Source organism: Equus asinus, chromosome 21 (assembly GCF_041296235.1).
Source record: "Equus asinus isolate D_3611 breed Donkey chromosome 21, EquAss-T2T_v2, whole genome shotgun sequence".
In the NCBI taxonomy this organism is placed as follows: domain Eukaryota; kingdom Metazoa; phylum Chordata; class Mammalia; order Perissodactyla; family Equidae; genus Equus; species Equus asinus.
Genome location: NC_091810.1, coordinates 36,991,953 through 37,001,751, shown reverse-complemented (window position 1 = coordinate 37,001,751; position 9,799 = coordinate 36,991,953). Strand labels below are relative to the sequence as shown.

Here is a 9,799-nt window from a genome sequence, read left to right as displayed (position 1 = left end):
GTGCTTTTATTTATTTATTTATTTATTTATTTATTTATTTTTCTCTTTGATTTTCAAAAAATGTCTATGTGACTGTCCCCATCTTAAGGGGAAGTTAAAAGCGAAGGGGGAGGGGGATGCTCAGTGAGAAACGTTGGCTTGTGTGTAGAGTTAGACGCTGCAGATTATATTGGCATTTCGTCCCAAAGTCACTTTGATTCAACTCCAACGAGTTTCTCGTAAATGGCAGCATTTAGGTGGCCAGAGAAAACAGGACCAATACAGCCGATTTGCTCTCCAGTGGGATAGATTCAACCCCAAGAAGAGTGTCTGAGTTTTGAAGCAAGGTTTGGTATTTTATGGAGCATAGAGTTATTTTCTAATTTTCCTGCCCTTCCGAGTACCCTGCCTCTTCGTATCCGGGATGAAGCACTTGTGTAGGATGGATTTGGTTGTTTCAGTTTCCGTACTAAAGTTAGGTTCATTCTCTGTTTTCTCTCAGTTCTTTCAAAGAGGAAGAGTTGTAAATGCAAATGTGTAGCAGTGAAGTGAGTTTGACCGCTAGCTAGAAATCAGTATATGTAAAATTTTATTGACGTATATGAAGTGGAAACTTCAATAATGCTGTTCAACGGTGCTCTCAAGAATTAGCACCTTTGACTGTTGGCACAAAGGCAAAAAAAATTACCTTGAGTGAAGATTTTGCCCTCTCTCAGAGTGTGAAAGCTCCCCTGGCATTGAAATAATATTGGCCTTCCACTGGCTGTGTGTATGGGCATCAGAGCATGTTCATTTTCTGATTTTAGGAGGAGAGAAGACACTCTCTCTAACCAAAAGAAGAGTTAGTTTAAGTCTTAAGTACTACAAACTGCAAATTGAAAGTGCCAATTGATTATCTGTCTATTCCAAGTGGCATTTTGGTGGGGATCGTTATTGTTTAAAAAGTAATTGTCAAGTGGTAAAGTGATGTTCTTTTTAAGTTACTTGTTACCCAGTCTTATCATCATAATATTGATTTTGAAACAGTATCTAGTGATTTAAAATAATTTTTAACGTTGTATATAGGAAAGTATCACTGCCCCTGTAACTGTTAAATTTTCATGAGACATTCTATTCATTATTCATTGATAGAGTCCTGGCCAAACACTTTATAAGTTCATTTTGTAACTTAGACTTTTGTTGGACAGTGCTAGAAATTTTCTGGAGTAATAAGACCAAGAGAGATTGGAAAGACTGTGAAGTTTGAGGTACACCTGAAAATAAAGATTCCTCAAAGTTCTTGACTCAAGTGGTGGAAAACACATCACAATTTGAGCCTTTATGAATTTTTTAAAATCTGTCTTGTCAACCTGTAATTTATTTGAAATTGTGTGACACAGATCTATGTGTTGAAAATTTAAGAATTCTTTTAATTGACTTTTTTTCGTGTCTTATATAATGAAAGACCATCTTTTGGTAATTTTAGAAGTGGTCTTCTTTTCATATAATTAATTATATATTAACATGTTCGTGAATGTTAAAGTAGGAAAGACTCAAGCTCTATGTCATTCTAATGTGTCTTTCTTTTCTAGGGAAATCTCTGTGGGCAGAAAGACGTAGCAGATTTTAAGCTATAACAAAACTGATTTGGACTTTGAATTTATGTGACTTTAGAAATTGGTGATTTACCCATCATTAGATTCCTGGTTTCTTTGAGAGTATGAGAGTCTAGTTAAGGAAGTTCGTTTGAGAGTTTATTTAATATTAGCCTTCTGAACCTGTAAAGGATGATTAGAGAGCTAGCTATATGGTCTTTACCCTGGTCCTGTGAGATAGGCGTTTCTGTAATAAGCTTTTAGGGCAGGGGTTATCCTGGGATCTGTGGACCTCCAGGGATGCATGAATGGGCTTCAAGAGATTCCTGAACCCCCTATAGTTGTGACCAAAACTTTTTGTGTATGTGTATTTTTCTGGGGTGAGGATCTATAGTTATTTTATAAAAGAGGTCCAGGGCCAAAAAAGTTAGTGATACGTGTTTTTATTCAATAGAATGAGAGTTAGAATAATTCTTAAGAGAAAAAAAGTAAGGAAAGTAGATCTTTGTGCTTAGTGTTTGACTTTTAAGGTTGTCTTTAACCTAGTCCTGTGGTCTTAGAGGTGCAAAAGCACTTCCATTTTGTTCCCACAGCAAAGCATTGCCTGTGGGTTGATAAACCATACACACATATAAAGGGTTTGACATGCTAGTACTGGGTGCATTGTGGCTGTTTTTAGATTCTATTGAAAAATTTAGGGGCCGGCTGGGTAGCGCAGCAGTTAAGTTCACACATTCTGCTTTGGCAGCCCGGGGTTTGTCGATTCGGATCCCAGGTGCGGACATGGCACTGCTTGGCAAGCCATGCTGTGGTAGGCATCCCACGTATAAAGTAGAGGAAGATGGGCATGGATGTTAGCTCAGGGCCGGTGTCCCTCAGCAAAAAGAGCAGGATTGGCAGCAGATGTTAGCTCAGGGCTAATGTTCCTAAAAAAAAAAAAATTTAGACCAGATAGATTGATGGTCACTAAGCAGAGACTTGAGCTGGACAACCAGCTCTTGGAGCAAATGGTTCATTTAGCTCAACTTTCTTATTGCTCTCCAGCAAATTTGGGAGGTAATCATTGTAAGAAAATGTGTTTGCGCCTTGGCAAGACAGTGGAGCATGATGGCAGAAAGATAGTTTCTGAGTCAAAACAGACTTAAGTTTTAATCTGAGTTCTTTGATTCACTCTAGCTACTTAATCTGCTTCACCCTCCAGTTCCTCATCTGGATAAAGCCTATTTAGTAGAGGTGTTGGGAGCCTGGTGTGAAGGTTCCTGTATAAAGCTCTGAGACCCTCATTTGGCCCACAGGAAGGACTTGGAAGAAAATGTGGGTAACCATTAATAAACATCTGAGGGAGTATGTATAAACATGGTATATGATAATGATGTACATTATTTCCAAATAAGTATGGTGAAAATATTAACAAATTGAAACATTTTTTAAAAATAAGGTTTTCAAAAATGTGTTAGGATTAAGTGGTCCTTATATTGTAGACATTTGGGGGAAATTGAAGGGAAATGGTAGTGCAATTGGTAAAGCCAAGGACATGGATGCTGGGCAGGAAGAAACACTACCCTCCCACTAGCACCATAGCTTTCTCTTTGGGTAAGATTTCATTTAACTTTTGCTCTTCATTTGTAATGTAAATGACAAATCTAAATTTAAAAACTACAGATGTAGGGGCCAGCCTGGTGGCATAGTGGTTGGGTTCGCACACTCCATTTTGGCAGCCCGGGGTTCATTGATTGGGATCCCAGGCACAGACCTACATACCCTCTCATCAAGCCATGCTGTGGTGGCATCCCACATACAAAATAGAGGAAGATTGGCACAGATCTTAGCTCAGGGACAGTCTTCCACGAACAAAAAGTGGAAGATTGGTGGCAGATGTTAGCTCAGGGCCAATCTTCCTCTCACACACAACCAAAAAACCCAACTGTGCATGTACTTTCTAGTCCATCACCTCTGGAAATGCTTGCTCACCCTTTCCTTTTGGGGACCCTCAAAGGTACACCAAAGATTGCGTTAGTGCAAGTTACACCTATGACTTTTGCTGTCTGATTCTGACATCTTTAAAATGCCTCCACAATTGGGTACCTGCATTGATTTTTCTCAATAAGCAAGAGTCTGGAAGAACTGAATTGTATTTTCCTTTCTTTAAGTGTTGAAGAAAGAGAGGGTACTATGAGTAAAAAGAGAGTGATATATGAATAAAATAGAGTGCTCACAGCCGTTTAAGAATAAACTTGCTTCTGCTTTTCTGTGGTCTTTCCCTTTTTCTCTCATTTATTCATGATGAGCATTCATACATTCTGCTTTCAAGTTGGGTAGAGGTTAGGAACACAGGCGTTAGACTCGTACCTGGGTTTGACTCCCATTTCCAGAACTTTCTGGTTGTTTCAACTTGAACCAGCCAGTCTCTCTGAGTCTGGAGAAAATGACCATTAAATGAGATAATAAAATCAAAAGGCTTTGCTCAGTCCTAGGTGCCTAATAAATGCTCAAAGGCGGTAGCCATTTTGAGAATGGTTTCATTCTCTTTTTTAGAAGGAGATAGCTAATGCATTCTTTCAAAGAGAAAACCTTTAATCCTACTCATTCCCACATAAGCCTTCTGGGACCATTCATCTTTTAACTCAGAAAAACGTTTCACATCTTTCTGGTTAATATGGGCAGGTACCCCAGCATTTATAGGACCTATTAGACTTGTCCACTCTTCTTAACAATGGGATTGCATTCTCTGTTAGGCTAGCAGGTTATGTCTAGATCCTCGGTATGTCAGGGGCCAAACCAACAAGCATGCACAGGTTCAAAAACTGCATGATTTTATGGCCTAGAACAGAGGTCAGCAAAGGATGAGATAGTAAATATTTTCTACTTTGCGGGCCACCTGGGTCTCTGTTGCACCTACTCAACTCTGCCAGTCTATCAAGAAAGCAGCCATAGACATAAATGAATGAGTGTCCGTGTTCCAGTAAAACTTTGTGGACACTGGTATTTGAATTTTATAGAATATTTATATGGCATGAAATATTTTTTAAATTTTTTCAGCCGTTTAAAAAATGGTATGTACAGGCAGCAGCTGGGTTTGACCCATACATGGGCTATAGTTTGCTGACCTCTTGCCTAGAAGCCTGTTAGATCCCTAAGTCCTATACATTTGTGGGGTCACCAAGCAACACTCCCCTCTCACCCCCTACCCCCACCCGCTAACACACACACACACACACTGCCATTCGCCACCTCAAGTATTCTATACTTTTGGTATGGCAGCTTAGTCTGATGCCCCCATCTTCCCCATTAGGATGAAATTCCAATAGGTTACTTGTTATTAGTTATAGTGTGTGGCCTTCCCTTCTTAGCACACGCATTATACTGTATCACCAGGTAGTTTTATTTATTGCTAAAAATGTTGTCACCTTGTGCAGTTTTCCATAGAGCCTGATGCTTGAACCCTGTCGTGTGTGTGACGGTATTGAAGGGAGTCAGTGCCTTTGGAGCTGTGAGTATGTTTCAAATTCCGATTATCCTCCCCTTGCACTGTAGGGGAAGTAATTGATACTAGGCCCTCAGGCTGCTCACTAGACACACTTACCTTAAGGAAATCTGTATCCGGCCTCCCTCACCCTTTTTCGGAATGATTGGTTAAATGAAGCACACAAAGATTCCTCTTGTGTTCTAACCCCTGGAGATTAGCTCCAGGATTGGTGTGTACAGGACATGTAGATGTCTGACTGTGTGTAGTTTCATCTGGCCATCACTGAAGCTCTGAGGGTCGCTTCTTTTAGTGTTACCTCTTCCCTGACTCTTGGACCTTCTCTCTTGGTCATTGTATAGGATGCAGATTTGGTGACTTGGTAACTGCTATAACTGATTGGTTTATTTTTTTGCCTCCCTTCCTGCCTTTTAACATTCTCTACTAATTTGCTCGTTTTGCAGCAAGTATGTTCTTTTGAGAGTTTAACTTTCTAAAACAACAACATGGTGCTGAAAATAAAACCACTAGACGGTACTGGGTATTTTAGAATTTTTCCACCTCCAAATGTAAACCTAATGCAATATCAGAGATATAAATCAATATTTTAAATATTTGGAGATAAAATGCAATTAAAAAATGCTTTTTGCCATTTTATCTAGATAATTAGAAATGTAAAATATGTTATTACTCTTAACATTTAAGAGTTAACTTCTTTTTAAAAAGATAAATTTGGTACATATTTTCTGGATGACACTGTGGGCAATACAAATCCAAAGTCATAAAATAAAATGACAAGCCAACATCTAGGAATTTATCTTAAAGAAACAATTGGTCAAGTGTGCATAGAAGTGTGTACCAGACTGCTCACTGCCCCGTTTTTTTTTATGATAACAAAACATAGAAGGTAATCTAAATGCCTGTTAATAAAGGATTAAGTCAACTAGTGCCTGTCTATATAGTGAAATAATATGCAGTCTTTAAAAAGGATGATGGAGGTCAATATTTATTGACATGGAGTGATATTTAGAAAAAAGAGAACAGCAAGAGAATGTGTATAATGTGTGATATTTTTTTTTTTTTTTTGAGGAAGATTAGCCGTGAGCTAACTACTGCCAATCCTCCTCTTTTTGCTGAGGAAGACTGGCCCTGAGCTAACATCCATGCCCATCTTCCTCTACTTTATATGTGGGACGCCTACCCCAGCATGGCTTGCCAAGTGGTGCCATGTCCGCACCCAGGATCCGAACTGGCAAACCCCAGGCCACCGAAGCGGAATGTGCGCACGTAACCACTGTGCCACCAGGCCGGCCCCTAATGTGTGATTTTTAAGATGGACAAAAGCCCTGTATATAGAAACCTAAAAGAAAGTATCTGAAAAGATAGACACCAAATAATAGTAACTTGTTATCTCTAGGTAATAGGATGGTGAGTGATCTTTTTAATGTTTTTCTGTTTTTTTCAGCTAGCATGCACTTCTTGTATAATCAGGAAAAAATGATAAAGCTATTAAAGACTAAACATAGTAATTGAAAACATCTCCTATTTGTGGCTGAGTCCTCATTCCCTGAGATGACTAATTCCCTTTGCAGTCTGTGTTGTATTGAATGAGAAGTGAAATATGCTTTCTTGTATACCTTTAAAAATGTTTTGTGTACTACTGAGAAACAAGAATATTTTTCAGACTCTTCCAACAGGAAGGAAAAAATTCCATACAGGACTTAGTTTTCAGAAGAAACTCACTGAAAACATGCACATAAACACAGACGTTTACATTGATAAAGATAGTATATTGTGCCTCATTTCTTGCTGTGAAGGATTTTTTCCCCTGTTCAAATTCCTATAAAATTATAAGGAATTCATAGTACGCAGGGAGTGTAGGGTAGTGATTAAAAGTGTAGGCTCCACCACCTACTGTCTGTGTAGCTTTTATCCACTCAGAGCCTCAGTCTCCTCATCTGTGAGATGTGGGTAACACCTTGCTAAGTTATTGTGAAGATTAAATGAGGCAAGTGCTTAGCAGAAGGCAGATATTTAGCAGTAACTGAGGAGGAATAGTGGTGGGAGGGGCAAGGGTATATAATAATGATGGTAATGATAGCAATAATATTTGTGCTGATAATACTATTGGCTGTTAATATTTCTCCTCTTCTGGATACAAGTTTGCATGAGGGCAAAACCTTGTTTGCCACATTCCACTTTAAACCCTCTAACTAGACCAGGCACCTCAACCAAGACAGGTGTGTGGTCTAGTTTCACCCAGTCGTGTTCCCTTTACCGTGGTATCTCTGTGTACACTATCAAAAAAAAGAAAGCGTTCAGGGGCTAATAACTCACAGGCGTAGAGTTGGTGCTCTCTAAATATTTGTTGAATTGATGATGACCTAAGGCAAGCATTGCCTCGTGACAGTGTGTGGTGCACTTTTCAAAGGGCGTTTTGGTAATCTTCAAAGTGTATGGAAGAAAATGCCAGGCACAAAACTGTTATAAGGGAGAATCTGTTTTGATTTCTAGTTTTTGAATGAATCATAGCAATTTTGTTTCATTTTTCTTCTCAGCCAGTTACCTTCAATTTCAACGCAACTATGTTTACACCTGCATCCTTGTGGTATAACTATGATAATTTTAGAAGATTTTCACTTAAGTTATTTTGGCTTTGGAGTATGTTCTACTCCCCACTCTAAACCCCCAAGTTCTGACTGAGATACATTTCAGTATTTCTATAGAATTAGAAATATTGACCTGGCCATGAAGAATGAGAAGTATAACCACATCTGGCCGTGATGTAGTTATTTGGTGACATTGGAGCTTTGAGTTTCTTCATAGGAAATTTTAGGAAATAGATGGAATAAAAAAATATAGAAATATTATGACAATTCATGCAGCATGTCTATCACTTATCTATTGCTGAGTAAAAACAACCCACTTCAAAACTTTGTGCCTTAAAACAGTGACCATTTATTTGCTCACAATTAGGGCAGGGCAGTTCTTCTGCTGGTCTTGCCTGGCCTGAGGTCACCACTGTGGCTGTTGTCATCTGAAGGCTCTAGTCGGAGCTCCTTGGCCTAGGGATGTCTAGCTGGGACAGCTCATTTGAGCTCTACTTGATCTCATCTTCCAGGAGCTAGACCAGATTTTCTCACATGGAGGCACCATATTCCAAGAGGTGAGTCCTGTGAGGTTTCTTGAGGCCTAGGCTTACAAGTCACACAGTGTCACTGCTACATTCTAGTGTCAAGGCAAACCACAAGACCAGCCCAGATTCAAGTGGTTAGAAAGAGACACCAGCTGTTGATGGGAGATGCTGCAAAGTGTATCTCACAGGTCTGATCCTGCCTACAGGGATGTGGGGGTGCACTGTTGCAGCCATCTTTGCAAACAGTATGCCCCTTGCTTTTGTTATGTTAACCAAACTCTCCTTGTTTGGGACTGATAAACTCTGTTGTGAAGAGTAGTGCTAAGTGCTTTCCTGTGTTGTCTCTTGCAATAATAACTTGGAGATGCATACTATTATTATCCCCATTTTAAAGATGTGATAAGTGAGTCTTAGGGAGATTAAGTAACTTGCCCTAGATCCTTTAGCTAGTTAGGGGCAGATCCTAAAAGTTAAGGAAAGCTTATCCCTATACCAGTGCTTCTTAAACCCATTGCTGAACAACTTTCATGGGGGAAGGAGAGAGATTGAGAAGTGGGAGGAAGCATATCTTTAAAAATTTCAAAAGAAAAATCTAATATCTTAAAATTTTACATGAATTTTGTATTCTATGCTATGTTCCGTCCCTTTGTTTTACCATAAAATTAATAGTTTAAATTACTTGCCAATCAAATTAAATTTTATCCCCCAAATCTTTGAGAAAATGAATTCTTCTAGGCTCAAAATAATAGCTAATAAGCTAAAGGTCTTTGGTTATAAGCCGTAGAAACTAAATCTGGTGACTTTAAGCAAAAAAGGAGGTTGCTGGAAGGATGTGGTGTAGTTCCCAGAATTGGCAGTAGAGCTGAAGAACCAGGCCTCAGAATAGAGCAGCCCCAGAGCAGCTTCAGGGATCCAGGTAGCAGGACTCAACGGATCGTCTCCTCAGGACTTTGTACCTTCTCTGTTTTTAACCCCACTCTCTACTGAGAGTATATTCTCAGGCCCAGACTGGGTCCTGGCAAGTCCCTAGGTTCCTGCCTCACCAAGAAAGTACCTACTGGGGGAGTTGTCATTCTCTAGCACGAGGAGTGGATGCAGACCTGGTAAAACCACTGAAACCACTATCCAAACATTTGTGGGCCACTATGTGTGTATTGCTTTGTGTATTATCTATCACATTTAATATTTGCAATACCTGATGACCCCTGGTTCCTCCCTCTCCTCCCACCCCACATGCCTCCGAGGGTTCTTAAACCGCAGTTTGAGACGCGCTCTTGTGGCTCTATACTATTTCCATTTCAGCTAATCAGCACCTACCACTGTACATTCAGTAACATATTCATCCATTTTTTCCATGGTAATGTTTTCTAAAACATATTATGCATTTCTCTGATTTTTTAGAAGAAAAGCATGTGGACTGTGATTTAACCATTTATTGATAACAGGGTCCCTGTTAACATTTTTACCCAGTGCATAGTGTCTTCTCCTGGTGTCTAGTTGCTTTCATTGTAACCTTGCTAATACTGTAAACATTTTACACCTTCAGTTTATAGGCTGAAAGGCCAACCTACATTTATATAGCCTTTGTAGTGTACGTTAGACTATGTTTCAAATGGTAAAATGTTGTACAAATATGGTGTGATTTTA

At 39.3% G+C, this 9,799-nt stretch overlaps 1 protein-coding gene across 3 annotated transcripts in view; it reads left to right on the top strand.

Annotated features, from left to right (window-relative positions):
* The window catches only part of ATXN7 (ataxin 7), a 130,520-nt gene that overhangs the window by 637 nt on the left and 120,084 nt on the right, over positions 1–9,799 (top strand). The window lies entirely within an intron of this gene.